Raw genomic sequence first — 18,065 nt, forward strand, 5'->3', positions numbered from 1 at the left:
CACACAAGGGACCAAAGAATGCTTTCGCAATGATAGAATAAAGAGAGTACTAAATGAGTCGAAGACACTGATGAAGGTTTGGAATCTATACAGTTTACGGTTTCGGAGGAGTAGCGATAACAAGGTTTTGTTGCAAAAGGGGTGACAACTTTTGAATGGGTCAAGCTCGGGGGACAAGAATGAAATCTTTGAAATGGTTTTAGAAGGACATATTACAGATGCAAAGATATTCAGTATATGTTGAAAGACAAAAGAGATATTAAAAAAGCTAATTTTCTCATATTTTGAATGACCTTGACCTTTGACCTCTATATAAATTTCAAGGTCAAAGGTCACACATGCCAATGCTATTGGTCCCATGTCTCTACGATTAAGCGTTTAGAAAAAAATTAATTATTCGTAACCATCAAAAACTTTCAGGGGCAATAACTAATTAAAGGGGTTTATGCAACCTTTCGCACTGAATAGATTGAAGAGTCTACTAAATTAGTCAAATACATTAGTGAAGGTTTCGTATCTCTACGGTTTAGGGTTTCGAAGGAGTAGCGATAACAAGCTTTTATTGCGAAAGGGGTTGTAACTCCTTGAGGGGTCAAAGGTCATATACGCAGGGTCAACTGTAAAAATCTTTTACGAAGTGCATTCTTATGGACCATAAAATCTTTTCGATAACTTTTAAAACAAAAAACCATTCGGCGGAAAAATAATAATAATAATAATAAACAGAACAATTTCAATAGGTCTTTCCACAGAAAGGTGGAAAGACCTAATAAACAGAACAACTTCAATAGGTCTTTCCACAGAAAGGTGGAAAGACCTAATTCTGTGTACTGATCATATCACATGAAACTCTTGTAACTTATCATTTCATAAATTCCTGTATTTTGATTGCCTAGAGAAAATAAAGAATCTTTAGACTCTCACATTCACCCAATAAAAATAAAACTGTAAGATATACACTTCACATCTCAAATAAAATACAATGACTGCATTTCAGAGGAAGGATCTCAAGTTTAAAAGGCAAAAAAATTAAAAGTTGTGAATTAATTTTCATGTTCACTCAGCACTGAGGAATGGTATGTAATTTAATATACTTTGCTAAAATCAGCACACTTTTCTGATAATAAATGCAAACATTCCACATCAAAAAGCCAAATAAACAATGCAAGATTTGCATCTCTTAACAGTTAGATAGCAGATGGTTAGTCTTTCAAAGTAAACACCAGGCCACGTTCCCACCTTCATGTTTAGAGAGGGACACTCTTACATGAGCCCTCTCACCACAGCTAGAGAATTATTAGATGAGCTTGCTGACTTATGTTCATCAAAAGAAAATTGATGAGCTTGTCTTTACAATGTGTGATAATGTAGGGTCATTTGATCTATAACTGATAAGGCTATATGGACCACCAGCTAAGTAACCACTGCTGCTTCAAGATTGTCCATGCTGAATGACCAAGGACAGAGGGTCAGTGTAAAAACATGGAAGAAAACAAGATGAAGACAGTTTCAGCCAGAAAACCACACCACCAAGTGGTCACAGAAAATTGCTTTCAGAGTAAACAAGGCAAATTTTTGAGTAAACACCATAGGAAGTTTATAGCTTTACATAGGGCCCAATCACTTATGGTGCGTTCCCTCATTACTGCTATCCATCACTTATTGTCAGACAATAATTGTTTAACCTCCTCTCAGTTTCAAGGAGAATACAATCTCCACATCCCCTCAGTTTATGCAATGCTTTTTTTTTGCCTTTCTCTTGGATACTAAAAGTCATTTCAAGTTCACAAACTAAAATTAGCATCATCCTGTTTTAAATTGCTCTTGAAACAGCTGCAGAACAGTCAATGCAAACAAGGGTCTCATTTACTGTGAAATCCTGGAAGAGTTTTTATCTTGCAACTCAAATGAGTCGGCAAAGATTTTTAAATGCAAAATTTTTTTAATATGATGCACTTCAGCAACTGAAACATGAGAATGTCCTATCATATACTCATTGGCTTTATATTTAAAATTACAAAAAGTTTCTGAAAAAAAAATCAGAAACTGAACAGCCATATAAAACATTGAGAAAGAAAGCTAAATATGTCATTGAGTCAAAATTTTACCTGTGTTTGAGGACACAAATATCCCCCATTCATCTCTTTTCCTAACCCCCCCCCCCCTTTTCATCCCCTTTCTCCAAACATAAAGAACTATTTCATATGACAGAAATTGTAAATTGTGAGGTACTAGCAAAAATCATATCTGAACTTCTTCAACTGAGCCAGAAAGTTTTATTAAATGGGGAAAACTGAGTACAGATGAATGGCATAATTACTAGTGCTATACTGAGCAGCCAATTTTCACAGGCAAAGGAAAATCAATAGGATCAACACTGTGTAGGGTCAAATTGACATATACACTGTAGCAAACACCTTACAAGAGAGAGAGGGGGGGGGGGGGGGGGATTACCTTGGATGAGACATTTTAATGGCTATAATGAAGTGAATATTAATGCATCACGTATTGAGGCTAAGACTAGATGTCATTTTGCATTTTAAGTATCCATACTATTCATTGGTCACTTATTCCTAAAAGGATGTCTTGATAAATTTTTGTAAATGTGTTGCATGTAAATTCAATTTGTATCAATCAAATTAAGTTACAAGTGCTTTTTGTTTTTGCCTTTGTTAGTTCGTCAAGCTAACACCTTGAAAAATGACACCAAAATGTTGTAACCCTGCCAACATCTATGTATATGGAAACACTATCTCCTACTATAATAAACTACCCCAAACCAGTTCTTTAATATACACCACCAAAATTGCTCACTGTGGCCAAAAAAATTAAATAGCAATAAACTCAGAACTGGCAGGGTAATGGAGTGAAATAATTGCACCATTTAAATGTGTCCCTCTATTGTGATCTGCATAATAAGTATATATTGATTCTGGAACTTTTGTTTTTCACCTTTCAGCTGCAGCCTTGTTTACAGTAACCATCTGTGTTAGAATTCGGAGCTATCTAATATCTTCAGCTTCCATTGATTGGGCTCTTTTGCAGAAACTAGGTCACTGTAACAGATAGATTTTTTCCCCCATTGATCTGTTTCCACTTTTATTGCTTGTTAACGGAATCAGCCTCAGAAGCCACTCACTGATAAACACGACAAAATTAATGGTAAGATAACCACGCAAGCATGCAAGTATCAAAAAAAGTCCTGTAAATCATGCGTAAATGGGTTCAGTTTCTATAAAAAATTTTAAATTTATTTGTACACCTTGTTGGCACAGGTGAAGGTGGCCTCTTTCAGATCATACCTCAAATTGTACATTCTGGTCAGATGATCTGAAAATGGTCATAAAATGTATGCCTTTGTTAAAAACAAACCCAAATCTTACAGTGACAAGAACTTTATCAGTATGACTTTTGTGAAGGATTCACTCTTTACAAGTTTTCTATTAAAGAGCAAGATCATGTATGCTCTGTGTGCATTTGCATCATACAAGAGGGTGCATGGAAGAAAATATATATAATCTGTATATCTCAATACTATGACACTAATTTCAATGCAACCCCTCAAAAGAAACAAGATTAACCTGATACCCTTCTTTCTGTATTCTTCGGTCCTGAAGGTCTTTAATCTTCATACTGCCAGTATATTGTAAACAAAAACAGCAACTGATACCACTATCTAACAAAGGAGAGAACTTGAAATGTTCTTGTTCACAACAAAACCAAAGGGAAGGAATCTTTCTTCAGTCTTATCAAAGCATGTACAGAATTCTCTCTTATTCAGGGCCAGTATGAAATGCATGTTGACACTAGAGTTAAGCCATGAAGGGTAATATGTTGAGGAATTAGATCTATTGAAGTTATTCCTTGAAGCTATAAGCCTTATATCTGATATTTACTTGCACTCTGTGATAGTCCTGACCAAATGTTTTCCAAACAATTTTGTTGTAGCATAAACAAGATGCAGACTCCTGAAGCACCACTAATTCCCTAACCTTATTTTTAGAAAGATAAGGATATAATTAGTTTTTCTGAAGCTTCAAACATTTGTTTATTTGCATCAGTTTCATTTAGTAGATAAACTAGTCATTTTTCAAAAGGATCTCCCAATGATAAGCTGATGTTAAACCTTATCAAAATAATTTGTTCTGCAGTTGTTCAATCTATGCAGAAACCTAACTTTTTCCTTTGCTTTAAGAAACCAATATAGAATTTTAATGCAAACCATCTAGATACTGCATATTCTTGCTTATGATATATCACATTATGTTATATCCTTCCTCTTGTTTTAAACACTGCAGATATGAAGCTGTTTCCTGGTTTTGACCATATGTCCATCTCTGAAATCAGACAGAAAAAAATGCCTGGGGGGATATGCAGCCTGAGGAAAAGCCATGTTTCCAAAATTACCTGCATAATCAGCAGGACCTTTGTCTCCATAATGTTGATCAGCTGAGATGAATGGATTTCCAATAAGGCCTCATTTTGTTGGTCTGTGGACAAAGCTGGACAGGTTTTGTTCATCTTCTGACCAATTCATGTCCTATAAAAATCAATACCTGTAATTTAATAATCTGATGGCTTAATTCTCTCTCTCTCTCCTCTCTCTCTCTCTCAATGCAGTCAACTGATCAGAGCATGCTGGTAGCAAAAGGACAAGCTAAATTAAAGCAATTATCTAGATGAGGCATATAGAAGTGTGGGAGTAAACATGGCAACAACAGCTTTCAGAAGTACAAGTATCACTATAGGGGCTGAAATGATGTAAACAAAGCACCAATCTTCCCCTCCCTCCTTTGTATCTTAACCAATGGGAAGGACCTTTACATCTACACATCATGGAATATTGGTCAATGAATTCACATATATAAATGACTCTTCCACACAATTAAGCCCTGTTTTTGTTATTCTACATAAATCAATGGGAAATCTACTAATGTAAACATGGGGAATGTTTATGCTTATTGTTGTTTACCTTTGACAACCAAGAACTGGGTCGCTAAAATTGCCTCAACTTTGATAAATGTCCCAGCTACCATTATCATGTTCATGGGATATATTTAACTTCAGTGTTGCACAGAATGTTCATTTCTCTTTGCATGTAAATAAACACTTTTCTTAGTGTTTCAATCCCCCTTTTAAATGATCAAATTTGAATTGACTTTAGCATACAAAAACATTTTAATCAACATTAACTATTGTCCCTTAAAATGGTTAAAATGGAGAAACTATGAAATATATTCAAACTCTACTACTAGAATTTGCAAAATTAAGTTAATTCCAGAATTAAGTTCAACAGTATATATTAATAGAATTGTTGTGTTTCAGAAAAGATGGAGCAGCCAGTTACTTGTAAATTTTCTACACCTGCAATATATTAAAAAAATATGAAGGTCAGTCCCCGAGACACTATGTTAGCTAGTTGTTAACAGCTGAAAACTTTAAGAGATAGATCCACTTTTCACCTTTGGTTTTGTTAACCTTTTGTGTTAACCTTTTGTGTGTGTGTGTGTGCCCGTGTAGTTTTTTTTTTTTCTTGATATATATTTAAACTAGAAATATGTCCATAGGACATGAATGCCCCGCCGAGGGTATATTAGTAATGCAACATTTTAACACAAATTGAGAAAAGTGAGGTCAAGGTCAAAGGAAAGGTCAAGGTGAAAAAATATTGATGCAGTTGAATAGCTTACATCAGTATGTATCAGCATATGAAGTTTGACACTAATTTAAGAAAAGTGAGGTCAAGGTCAAAGGAAAGGTCAAGGTCAAAAAATGTAAATGCAGTTGAAAAGGTTACATCAGTATGTATTAGCATATGAAGTTTGATAAAAATATTATGAATGGTTTCTTTAAAACTGAGCTAAACACTAATTTAGAAAAGTGAGGTCAAGGTCAAAGGAAAGGTCAAGGTAAAAAATATTGATGCAGTTGAATAGCTCTCATCAGTATGTATCAGCATATACAGTTTGTTAAAATATCTTGAATAGTTTCATTAAAACTGAGCTAAACACTAATTCAAGAAAAGTGAGGTCAAGGTCAAAAAGGTCAAGGTCAAAAAATGTTGATGCAGTTGAATAGCTTACATCAGTATGCATCAACATATGAAGTTTGATAACACTGTCTTGAATGGTATCTTTAAAACTGAGCTAAAACTTATTTAAGAAAAGTGAGGTCAAGGTCAAAGGAAAGGTAAAGGTAAAAAATGTTGATGCAGTTGCATAGCTCTCATCAGTATGTATCAGCATATGAAGTTTGTTAAAAATATCTTGAATGGTATCTTTAAAACTGAGCTAAACACTAATTTAAGAAAAGTGAGGTCAAGGTCAAAAGAAAGGTCAAGGTCAAAAAACTTTGATTCAGTTGAATAGCTTACATCAGTATGCATCAACATATGAAGTTTGATTACACTATCTTGAATGGTATCTTTAAAACTGAGCTAAAACTTATTTAAGAAAAGTGAGGTCAAGGTCAAAGGAAAGGTCAAGGTAAAAAATGTTGATGCAGTTGAATAGCTCTCATCAGTATGTACCAGCATATGAAGTTTGTTAAAAATATCTTGAATGGTATCTTTAAAACTGAGCTAAACACTAATTTAAGAAAAGTGAGGTCAAGGTCAAAGGAAAGGTCAAGGTCAAAAAATATTGATGCAGTTGAAAAGCTTACATCAGTATGCATCAACATATGAAGTTTGATTACACTATCTTGAATGGTATCTTTAAAACTGAGCTAAACACTAATTTAAGAAAAGTGAGGTCAAGGTCAAAGGAAAGGTCAAGGTCAAAAAATGTTGATGCAGTTGCATAGCTCTCATCAATATCTATCAGCATATGAAGTTTGATAAAAATATCTTGGATAGTTTCTTTGAAACTGAGCTTTGAACAGAGCTAAACGCAAAGTGTGACGGAAGGACAGACGGAAGGACAGAAGGACGGAAGGACGGAAGACGGACATGACAAACACTATATGCCCCGGCCATATTCATGGCGGGGCATAAAAAAAATTCTGACAGCCACTTACTACAACTATTCCTTAATTACACTTCACCGCGTTTTTCTTATTTCACTATAGATACAGCTTATGTGCTCCTCACAACAAATAGCTTAGAATTAGTAACCATGCAAAGACTTTTTCTTAACCTACTATTAACAGTGTAAGTACAAGTACTTTTAATTAATGCTCCAGATCATTACTATTTGGGCGGCTTAGAACTGATAAACACACCTTAAATCACTAACTCAAAATGACCAATAGATTTTCAACTTGCTGACCCAACTAGGTAAACCTATATGTATATATACAGTTAAAATGCTCTCTGGGTCACAGCCTGTTTGGTTATTTACGTGTTCTAAACACACACATACACATACGTCAAAGGAATTTACTTCTTAAAAATTTTGGCGTAAACAAGAAATGTCACACAATAAGTGAATAGTTGGTCATGGGTATTGTGTACATAGAAAACTTCAGCCTATTTAATTCTTATATAATCTTAGCTATAACTAATAAATTTTCAATCTGCTTGACTCTTTTCAATGGTGCATTCTTGCATACATGCAAACAAAGAAATATATAAAACAGTCTTGCAGTGTGGCACCAGCAAGAAGATAAGAGAATATGTACATTATAACAGGTTGTTTGCATACTTAAATTTACATAGCTACCAAAAAACAAATATCAAATCATTCCTAGTAATTTAATAAATTTCCAAGAAAACATTCAAAGATAGCTCTGCTGGAATTCCAAACTCTTCAGTCAATGGTAGGCGGAGACAACTGTAAAGAGTTCTTAGTTTGCACATTTTCTTTTTCTGTGAAAAAAAATTCTACCCAGCAACAAAATTAAAAACAAATTAAAAGATCTTTTAAAAATAAATTTGTAGCTCGTTAAGTGCATTCTTGTTACTGTACACTTTAATTCACTTCTGATACACCGTTGACATTCTTTTTAAGACTGAACTTGAACGAAACAATTTCCAAGTCCCTTAAAATATATGATTGCCTTTGAAATTGATACACGATTTGTGCTTTTCAAATGATTTTGTAGTGCACCAATTTATACCTATAAAAATTAATTTTGTACAACTGTGAGCATATCTATAGCATTCACTTGTGACTTCACACCTTGTGTGTGCAGTTCTGCTACGTCAAGGAGAGGTGCTTTAAAATTAGAAATCCAGGTAAATCAAATCTTATCTGCAATTACCTCTGCAAACAAAACCACACTACAACTGACGAAGCCAATTGTGTATTCTTACACCTAGTCAATCCACTAATTCACTTAAGCTATTCAGATTTAGGGGCTTTCTTGTCAGAAATCTTTTCATGCATTTGCTAATGAAACATGAATTGTTGTTTATGTAACATAGAAAATATTATTTGTGTATCTTTCATATCAAACTAATGTATTTAGCAACTGTATATATAAGGGTCTAAATCCTCTGCCATTTTAATATTTTGATTAAACATTAGAAGTTTAGTTTGGTAAAACAAAATTTTACACAAAAATCAATCAAACCAAGAATGTGTGCATTTGAGAGAGAGAGAGAGAGAGAGAGAGAGAGAGAGAGAGAGAGAGAGAGAGGAGAGAGAGAGAGAGAGAGAGAGAAAAGAAAGCCTAATAATATATTGCTGACATTTGCATTTTTTAAAACACACCCTTCAAGTGTGAGCATGCCAAGATAAACATTAGTCTTCCCCTATAGTTTTCTTTCACCTCAGACTGATTCGGCTTGGTCTCCACCTATTGTTTTAGAAACCTTGTGAGCTATCAAGGCACTTTTAATTCTTTCAGTATGAAAGAGAGCAGCATTTAAATACCTAGCAAATCTGCAAAATTCGCCTACATACAAACATAATGGAGCTGGCCATAAAAACCAGAACAGGCCAATACAAATTTATAAAGGCTGTGTAGCCTCCATGTTCCATCAGACATGTGTTTGAAGTTTATTTGATAAAAATCTTGGCCCCTGAATATGTAAACCCATAGAACAAATGTTCACCTTATGTCCGTGACCCTTGTTGCATGAGATGGAGCCAAATTTTCTTAATTGACGTTGCCTTTAATCCCAACTATAACTTTGAGTAAGGATATTTTGCTTAAAACAAATACTTCCTTTCTTGGGCTCTCAGAGGAAATGCTTTACTTAATCTCTTTAAAACAGTCATATATTTAGAATTTGATTCTTTTGTCCTGCCAATAGAAATATTTTTAGTCATGTGTTGCTCCAAAGATCCATCGTAAAAACAACCAACCAAATCAGTTGTATCTCATTAGACATCAAAGTGGTTTAATTATTCTTACTGATAAGAGGACAAGGGTTAACTTCAGTAAAGTTCAATAGTGCCTTTAGCCATGTCACAAGATTTTCACATATATCACAAGGACTTTTAAATCTAATCCAACCCAAGAAAAACTTTAATTTTGGAGGTGTTGACGTCTCCCTTGAAATTTTATCAGTTAAAATTGTGCTGCGTCAACACAAAATGTGACAGGGTCAAGATGGGAATTGATAACCTCTTGTTACAAATTAACTGCCAATTGTTTATAAATGACCAATTTAAAATCCCCTGACACTCAAATTAAACTCTTCTTGCAAACAGTTTCTGGACATTTTATCCAAGTCCTGGTCCTATGATTAAAACAGTTTTGTTTTGAGACAAATAAAATTCAAACATCAGTTCAAAATAACTTACAACGATTGCGTGGCACACAATACATATAAGACTCAGTGGTTGAAATGCGATATGGACAATTTACTGTAGTTACGATCTCTGACAAACAGTATATGACAATGGTAGGTACTTTATGTGTTACTGTCATTATAATGACTCACAAATCCAATCCGCAGATCAAAAGCCAACTTTGAACATTCTGCAGAGAACTTTAATCCCCATACTACCAAATTAAGATTTACAAGAAGATCAATTGAATTTCACCTTGTATCAACTTAAAACTACTACAATCCTTACTTTTCTAAACAATTTCAACTTTGATGTGATGAGTTTCATAATCTTTTCATTTACTTTTTGCTCCCAGAAAGTATTGATTTTAACTGATTATTATAGTATGGAATCTTTTTTTTTTCTACGAATAAAACTATAGACATCATCGAGATGGTGACATCTCAAAGGGTCGCGCTTTTGGCAAAGGACATAAGAATGAAAGACCCTTTATCCAAGGGCACTCAGGGTGCTATAAATTGCTATAACCTTGACCATTAGCCTAGAAACTTGGTTCAAGAACAGTGCACATCCTCTACTCAAAAGCACTTTATGGGTGAAGTTTGAACCCAACAGGGCCATAGGGAGAGAAAATATGCTATTGACTAATGAAATCAGATGGACAGATGGATGGACAGACTGACTGACGGATCGATCACTACAGGGTACTTGCAGAGCAGGGCCCTTAAAAAATTCACTGATATCATATAGGATTCTGAATTTGAGAAAACAATGAATGATTCAAATTTCAAAGTATCCTAGCATCTAATTTTTTCTTACGTGCAACTCCTTTAATTTCAGAATTAACTATTTCTTTGGTTTTTGCTTGTTTGCTTGTTTTATGTCCCGGCCTTCAAGAATTTTAGTTATATTCGCACACCCTCAAATGCTTGTGGAAGTTTCAGACCTGTTCTCAGTACTAATTATGCAGTGTGGGATCTGTTTTGTGTCAGCACCTACTGCCTCATGTGACCTTGGTTTAAAACGGTGTCTTCCAGACGACCAGGAATTCATATTTTAATCATCGCAATCTATTCAAAGTATCTTATTAAGCTCGGCCCTGTATCTAGACAAAGACAATGCTTGTGACCATTCAACTAATAACAAATCTATGCTCCATCTCAATCTATTCAGAGAATCTAGCTCAACCCTGTATCTAGACAAAGACAATGCTTGTGACCATCCAACTAATAACAAATCTATGCTCAACTCTCAATATCCATCTTAGTTTCCTCAATTTAGCCACAGGCACTGAAAGTTAATGTAAATATATTGAGTATGTGCATGTTCAAAAAAAGAGGACCTTTTACACATGCACATACTCGATATTTATTTTAACTTCCAATGCCCATGAATTTAGCTGATCAATACAATCTTCATGGAACTATAACATTAATTTTATAAGTCTAGAAGTGGAAGGAGGCAACATCAGGACTACATAAAAGACTTTCAGAGTGATACAAATCATGATAAAGCAAACTAGTATTTGTACCTATTACTTATTTACCTTGTGACACAGAGAGACCAATTTCCCTGTCATGATGGATCTAGTATATAACACAGAGCACTCTTTTCTACCTGGGAAGGTTGCACATCAATTAATCTTTTAATCTACACAGCTCATCAATACTTTAGTTGTTTTACATATATTTACCTTATAAACAAGGCAGGGTACAATGCACAAATGGACAAAAATTCTAGATTTGAGGAACTTTGATGACAGTAAATGGATGAGCTCTGACACATGTGATCTTGTCTGTCAAGGCAATGGATGTCAGATTTAGCCTGAAAGAACAAGGAAACAAGACTAATTTTAGCAAAAGGTCACCAAAGAGGTAGAAATTGATGGACCTGTGGACCTTGATGAACAAGTTTAAACAGCTATCGTGCAACCAATCCTGAAAGCTTTCTTATTTCATTGCATTCAATTCTGCCCTTCAAACAAATTACCCAAAAAGAACCTTTCATAGACTTAACACTTTTTTTTGTTTATAACCCCTCTTGCATAAGATGTAATTGTCATCAAACTTGAGATCTGTCACATCATGAGGGCGTCATTCAATTGTGACCTTTTCTGTTGAACAAACACTTTATTAGTCTTCAGACAGAGAAAAAGCTTTAATTGGTAATTCAGTATTTAGAGTTTAACAATGTTTTCACTTCATTGGCAGCCAAACAAAGAAAACACAAATCAAGAAATGGATGATACGACTGATTCATCAAAAATAAAATACTTCTGCATTTCACTTATTTTCTGCTCCAAGTCATTTGCACAGGAAAAATACAAAGGAATTTAAGAAAAACCCTCAAACCACACAGTAAAGAGAATAAAAGGACTTTTAATTCTATCTAGTAGCATTCCGTTTACTTGTGATTGATTCCTGATATTGGATTCCAACTCCATAACCTCAAAGCCTAAACACAATCACCCTACACGGTGTCCCACAAGTTCATAGAATTACACAGATTACAAAAGGCCCATGACCTAAAAAATGACCCTAAGATATGCAAAGTACAAAAAATATTTAAACAATAGATTTCACAAATTCTAAAATGGTTAATTAAATCTCAATTTCACACACTTTCATTCTCCAATTCAATGGAGTGTGTAATGAGGCATGTGTTTCTAAATCTTTTTTTCTTATGTTATTATTCTATGATCATATCATGTATGTGTCAAATTCAGTTATACAACTCACTTTCCTCTTGATTTAGGTTTAATTATCAAGAAAATTTTATCTTCAAACAGTCTTTGAATAGATTTAAATTTGTAACCTTAAGTGGGCAAAATGTTGTTACTTGCTTGACACTAGCTATACCACAAAACAGATCATAAGACACTGCACATCAATGTGCAGATCTGTGCATTTTCTTATCGTACTGCTAAAGAAAACTTAATATGCATTCCTGTATGCACCAGAAAGCAGCTTTTTAAGAAAACTCAAGACAAAAGGACGGACTTGAGAGACTATTTAAAGAAAAGATCGATCAAACTAATTAAAATTCTGTTCCACTAGAAATAAATTGGATCTGCTGAATGTGCATATAAAATTGCACAAAAGCCTAAAGAGTTCATGAAGTGTGCACGGAAGCTTGCTGCACATTAAAGTCATCATTTTGATGGTTGCTAGATTTCTATCTTTTTGACAGGCGTTATCCTTTTTTTTCTCAGGATCTGACTGATAATCAGAACGAGAAGAGACAGTTGGTAGATTTACTACACTGCACTCAAAACATAGGAAGGTGTAAGAACGATTTGTAACTGGCACCACCAGTATCTATACCATGGTTTGATATTTATATACTTACAAAACATAGAAAAAGAATTTTTTAAGAAATGAATCCATAATATATGTGGATATGGCTTACAAACGAACTTGTCGCCCGCGTGGCACAGTGGTTAGAGCATCTGCCCTAGAGTCGTGGAGTAAGGAGTTGATCCTTACGTCGCGGGTTTGAATCCCACTGCGGGACGTAGAAACCGGTCCTTCGGCTGAGACTGTATAAACCGAGGTCCCGTGTCGCAGTACGTGCTGGCACAAAAAAGATTCCTCACTGCTCAATGGCCCTGAGTACCGAGCATAGGTCAAAATTTGTAGCCCTCCACCGGCAAGTGGTGGCGTCTCCATATGAGTGAAAAATTCTCGAGAGGGACGTTAAACAACAAACAAACAAACGAACTACAGCATTTCAAGGTTTCTACAAGTACACACATACTAACACTGATAGGGGTGTTGGCTCACTACTCTCAGATTGATTCGATTGATTTCTGATAAGAGGCATTTTCTTAAGATACATTTATAAAAACCTGTCCTGAACCAATGAATGAAATCATTTAAATTCAAGCATTTGTGGCTACTCTTGATGGTCATTTGAACTAAAAGCAGTTACCTAATGTCACCAAATTATTCAAAGAATGGGGACAGAATTTTAACATATCTATGTATTAAATCAATAAATTAATAACTGCATAAAGTACAGTTCATCATTTATCTACAATTTATATTGAATATAACACCCCCTCCCCTAAAACACAATTGCTCTCCCTCAATACATCAAGTATGGAAAAAAATGCCTGAAAAAATTTATTGGCATGCACATCATGTAGTTTCTCATGTCTTTCTACTCTGATCTTTCCTTTTGTCCATAACAACTTGCTAGTATAACATCAGGACCCCATGTTCCATACAAAATAGATTTCTCTCTTGTCAGTTAATGACCCACCAATAAATACTATTGAAATTTGGCCTCCCCTAATCCTCTCCACACATGTAGGAAATACAAATTCAATTATTTAAATGAAGCATTATTAGTTTCGTCACTTTTCAGCTCCAAGTCAGAGAACGAGTGACAGATAGGTTAAAAGATAAATACGTGAGTGACGGATGGAACACTACATAGAACCTTCAACCCCTAACAATATTAACTGGTATAATCATCGACAGGAAAAGTCAGTATTTCATGCAATACTCCTGTTTGATGATGATAAATTATTTGTGAAAGTTCTAAGGAAATTAGACAAACACGGTGCACTGTGCACACTATTCACTGCACCCTATTTAATGAAAGCTGGTCTAGACAATTCTGGGCCTACTATTTTGCTTTTTTATTTTAGTTTACCTCATGCACAAACATAGCTTTTGTGAAAACTAGACAGTATGCAGCGTGAAAGCTAGCCTTTTAATGATCTAATGCCTTTTTCATACCCATCTTAAACTAAAATTAATACCGGTAGATTGCAATTTAAAAGAAACATCAAAGAGTGTTTCAATAATAACTTGTTGTTTTTCTCACTTTTGGTCCAGAACCCATTGAATCCTAACAATTAGCCTGGACAGAGTTATTCTTCTATCAGTAATGGAAATCTTCAATATATGGAGGTGCAAAGTGGGCCCATTAATGATGCATGCAGAGTTGTCACCCTTATCTCTCTGGTACATGGGTCATTACCCCTTAATGGTTAGATCTCCAGCTGGCTCTTCTTTTGGTGGAGTTAAGAATGGCGGTAAGGTTACATCATCACCCAATAGACCCTCTCCTCATGGTGTCTTTCCAATAGAGTTCAAGTCCCAGGCCCTTCATTTACCATCACCATCTACCAAAGCAAGAAATATTTACTCAAGCTGACAGAAGATTAGCTGGAATTAATTACATACATGAGGAAGATTTTTCCTCTTAATGTCATCCATGAAGATACAAAAAACCCATCTCTAGGTTATATAACTTTTTCCTACATCACAGACATTTCATTAATGACCTGTCACAGTTTCTCTGCTTTTAGATTCGTCCATTTTCTTAAAGGGAACATTATGTAACATTCATTACATCTTATTAACTCTTTCCAGGATTTTAATTAGTTTCTTTGTGACACACATTCATTATTTTCTCATAATTTAACTCCCATCCTGTGAAAAATTAAAGAAGGTGTTAATGAAAATAAAGGGTGTGAATTAAGACATATATCAAATTATTACAGAGGATATGAAAAAATTGCTAATTAATTAACAGGTGAGGTTAATTCTTTCCAATGATGAATCCTCAGATAAGGGTAAGACTTCACATTACCTGTACAATTTGTTCATATATCCAACATCTTACCTGTAAAATTTGTTCATACATACAACATAGATGCATTAGAAAGAGGTATCTCCAAGACTCTATTATATTTTTTTTACTCAAGCAATTAATGCATAGAATTTGTCTGATTTGTGTCCAATGTTTTAGTAAATTAACATGATTATAAAATTGAATCTCTTCCCAAATACTTGTATAATACTAGTGCTGGGGAATCAAAATTTTTATACAATATAATCAAAAGTCAATCATTACATGATTAAAGAACTGAAAAGCCCAAACTTTTTACTGATCAAAATTCTTCTGTGTTTACTTAATTGTAAATAATACTAGTAATCTTTAAATCTTCCAGTCCATAGCTGCTGTACAAGGCACCACCATCAGTTTCACAGATGAAAAGAAGAATATCGAAAAACATAGAACAGAACAGAATAGAACATTTATTTTCTAATTTAGAGCCCATATATAACAGACAAGTATGAAATTATTACAATAATAAGGAAAAGATATGCCAATGGACAGTATAACAATTTGTAAATGACATTGTTCATTTCAACAATAACATTGTACTATTTCAGCTAAAGGGAATACTATATATGAAAGTGTATGGCTACTACAACATATGTACAAAGTTATTTCTAAAGGTTCTTTAGATCATGTTTTCATTTTTTTTTTCAATTTAGTCAATATGATTATGAAGATTGTAATCAATAATTGATTTGGGATGATCATCTTTAGTAGTGACTGACTTTTGATTGTTGGCATCAAATATGGTACATGTATACACTGCCATACTTTTTCTTTTATATAATTTCTCTCTATTTAATGTAAAACAAACTGAGTACAAGTACTACTAACTAGTACATTGAGAATAAACAATTTACTGTTATCTTTACAATCATGTATTTTACCCATACAACTGGATAATCAGGGATTTATTAATCAAATATACCCCACTGGTAAGATAGGATTTACTCCCTATAGTTCTATGGACAAAAACATTAGGGATCCATCACTTACAGACAGGAAAAGTCAACCACTATAATCATGGGTTTGTCTTGGGTCTCAATAACATAAACAAAACCTCTAATAACACTTTATCAAAGGGCCTTATGTCACTAGATCAATAGTTTTGTTCTGGGGGTGCTTCAAGATGCCTATAGGCCCCGAAGTAAACAAGCATTTATTAAAGGGATTAAAGAATCAAGTCAATTAATGAAAAAACCACCTGCAGGGAGGTGTAACGTTTTCTTGTTTTATGACACATTTCATAAATGAAAGGCACCAACACCCTAGTAAGCTGAAATAATAATACCTCTTATTTACAAGTTTATAATATATATAATATCAGTAATTTGTGTGTGTTTTTTCAAAATGTTTTCTTTAGAGTTTAAATTTATAATATGGCAAACTTGACACAATGCAACACAGCTAGTGTATTAAGTGGCACAGAAATTAATTTCATGCAATATATAGTAATATACTTATGTAGTATGGAAATAAATTTCAAAATTACAGGATATAAATAATAGGAGTCAACTGGTGAAGACTAATTAACAGTTTTCCACCTCAATTTATGTGTTGGCAGTTGATCGTTGACATTGTTTTAATTGTCAGCTTGTTGTAGGAAGTTCTTTATAAATCCACAAAAAGTTATTTTTAGCCACATAAAAACAGCAATGTCACCTTTCCTAAACAAAGTATGTTGAACACATTAATGTACCTTTAAAAATATCTTTGAAAATATATCAAGCTGAATGTAGTTCAATATAACAGGTGTATACAAGAATGAACCAGACCAATTGGTATTGATAAATACCTGCATGGACTCTCACACAACTTTTATGGACTGCAGGGGCCAGGGTCGTAAAAATTGGGAAAATTAACAACCTTTTAGAAATTTTGTGAAAATCTTATAAATACACATTACAATCTCACATACATTAAATTCATTACATATTGGGTTTCTGCAATCAAGTGTTTATTATCAACTTTATAAATTTCTGATTTGAAATATAGAAGAATATGAATAACAAGCTTTATAGTAATTACATATCTTATTACATGTTAATCCTTTTAATTTTTGGAGGAAGTCACAATTGGGAAAATTAACACAAATAATTAGGGGAAGGGCCTGGATTATACACTGTTCAATATTAAATGTATAATCACAAACATAAAATCACAAGCCTGCATGGGAGATTGCTGAGCTTTTGTTTGTTTGTTTTAATTATATATACACTAAAGTAATATGACACTCATCTGTTTGTAAGACACGTCGTACAGTCTAAATGATATTCATAAATAAGCTGGACCAAAAGTACACACTTGTAAGAGCTGCGTGACATTCTGTCATATGTTATGAGAGCAGCATATGATATGCTCATACTTTTATACACAAAGCTGAATCGCATGCAAGTCAGATAATTTGCAACCTGCAGTAAATTATCTCTTATGAAGATACATCAAGAATATATATATATATCACATATGTTTTATCTTGCATAAATTATTTCCTCGTCTTCTCTATCTTATTATTGAAACAATTCTTCACCCTCTTGGACTATATCTGTATGTATATATAGCTTCAGAATTTATGCTGGGCCAAAAAATCATAAATAGCTAGTGTCAGCGTAGTGTGCAATAGTCATTATTTAAACTTTTTCATGCAGAAACAATATGTTCCCTCTGCCCTCGATGTTAACCTTTGGCACATAAAAAATTCAGATAACATTTTATTTTGTAAACAACCCACCTCTGTGAATGCCCCTC

General features: G+C 34.0%; 1 long non-coding RNA gene across 1 annotated transcript in view; it reads right to left on the reverse strand.

The window, feature by feature from the left end:
- The window catches only part of LOC133181453 (uncharacterized), a 58,923-nt gene that overhangs the window by 22,119 nt on the left and 18,739 nt on the right, over nt 1-18,065 (reverse strand). The window contains exons 2-3 of the long non-coding RNA XR_009720473.1: nt 14,670-14,814; nt 4,408-4,540 (exon numbers count right to left, since the gene is read on the reverse strand). This is a non-coding gene — a long non-coding RNA (uncharacterized LOC133181453). The remainder of the gene's footprint in view (nt 1-4,407; nt 4,541-14,669; nt 14,815-18,065) is intronic.

The sequence above is a fragment of the Saccostrea echinata genome, unplaced genomic scaffold (assembly GCF_033153115.1).
Source record: "Saccostrea echinata isolate AGI-Se365-2 ecotype Australia unplaced genomic scaffold, CSIRO_AGI_Sech_v1 ptg000008l, whole genome shotgun sequence".
Classification (NCBI taxonomy): Eukaryota; Metazoa; Mollusca; class Bivalvia; order Ostreida; family Ostreidae; genus Saccostrea; species Saccostrea echinata.